The sequence below is a fragment of the Aplysia californica genome, unplaced genomic scaffold, assembly GCF_000002075.1.
Source record: "Aplysia californica isolate F4 #8 unplaced genomic scaffold, AplCal3.0 scaffold00619, whole genome shotgun sequence".
In the NCBI taxonomy this organism is placed as follows: Eukaryota; Metazoa; Mollusca; class Gastropoda; order Aplysiida; family Aplysiidae; genus Aplysia; species Aplysia californica.
The window spans coordinates 40,513-42,171 of NW_004797889.1; positions in this window are offsets into that span (position 1 = coordinate 40,513).

Genomic DNA, 1,659 nt, shown 5'->3' on the forward strand with positions numbered 1-1,659 from the left:
CATCATCATCATCATCATCATCATCATCATCATCATCATCATCATCATCATCACCATCATCATCATCATCATAATCATCACCATCTTCATCACCATCATCATCACTATCACCATCACCACCACCACCATCATCATCATCATCATCATCATCATCATCATCATCATCATCATCATCATCATCATCATTATAATCATCACCATCTTCATCATCATCATCATCATCATCATCATCATCATCATCATCATCATCATCATCATCATTGTTTGGAAAGCAGGGTAGGAGTGAGAGTCTTGTTTGATTTTCAGACAAAATAACATAACAATATAAAATGTTTAAAATTTGTTTAATAGTTCTTCTTGGGCCTCCTCATGAGCAATTGAGAGAAAAAGTTAATGGGCGCTGTATACTAGCAGGGAAATGGGCCTAACAAAGAGGGTCTTAGGGTTACATGTGGTTACAGGCTAGACGGAAGTGACTAAGTGGGTGCCAGGCCAAGGGGCTAATTATAAAGAAATTGATGATAGTCTAGCATCATCATCATCATCATCTTCTTCATCTTCATCGTTATTTTCACAAACACACACAAACCAAAACAATAACAACCGAAAAAAAAACCCAACCAAACAAACAAACAAAAATCAAAACTGTAACTATTATTCCAATCTTGCCGAGTCACCTATCTGTTTAGATTCTTTCAGTAAATTAATCTTCCGGATCGACCCCCTAAAATATCTCGCCTGCCTGCCTACAGTTTTATCAGTGAGAGCTACATGTTCAAGACTCTTATGTCTATTCAAGAGTACCTGAAAGGGTTTTTATTGTCAGTTTTGGATTGCTTTTATCGGACGCGAAGGTATAATTATGCCCCGTGCGGCATAAACGATGTACATTTTCAGTTTCCACGAACCTTCAAGCTAAGGAAATAACACAACTTTGGCGGCCAATATTCTCCTTAATTTTACCTCTGAAACAAGGCGACCCCCAACTCCTTAAATCGCCAATTTCTTGACTTTTACAAAAGATAAAAGGATATTTTTCCCACCAAAAGCAAGGCAAAATGGACAGGCTTTACGACGATACCAATAACTCCATATGTCCAAATATTGACAAGCGCCTCATTTCACCATGTCGTGACACTTAATTATTATGAGCGGAAAGTTTGTCCATCCTGAACTCGCCTCTCTCTTTCTCCCTCTCTCTCTCTCTCTCTCTCTCTCTCTCTCTCTCTCTCTCTCTCTCTCTCTCGCCCTTTTAAACTCCCAGTGGAGCATTACTCCAGAGAAGCCTGTCCTGTGCATCCTTTTTCTATCTGTTTTCTGCAAAATTCAAAATTTCCTACCAGCTGAAAATTTTAGATGTGTCCCGCGCGCTCATATGACCTTATGCAGTTGCGAGCGCCGTAAAACACTTTACAAAAACAATGATTTCACAGAGCTGCCTTACAAATGATCATTCACATATCTGAGCATTGTGTGTGCTCTCCAATGCTGGTACATTGCCCTTATTTCTTGTGGGTTATTCAGGGAAGTTTAGAAGATAGGACTTATTTTTATCTTGAGCAGTTTCTTACTTTTGACAAGGGTTGATGTACTATGACTTTGTATAAATATCCCCCCCCCTCTCTCTCTCTCTCTCTCTCTCTCTCTCTCTCTCTCTCT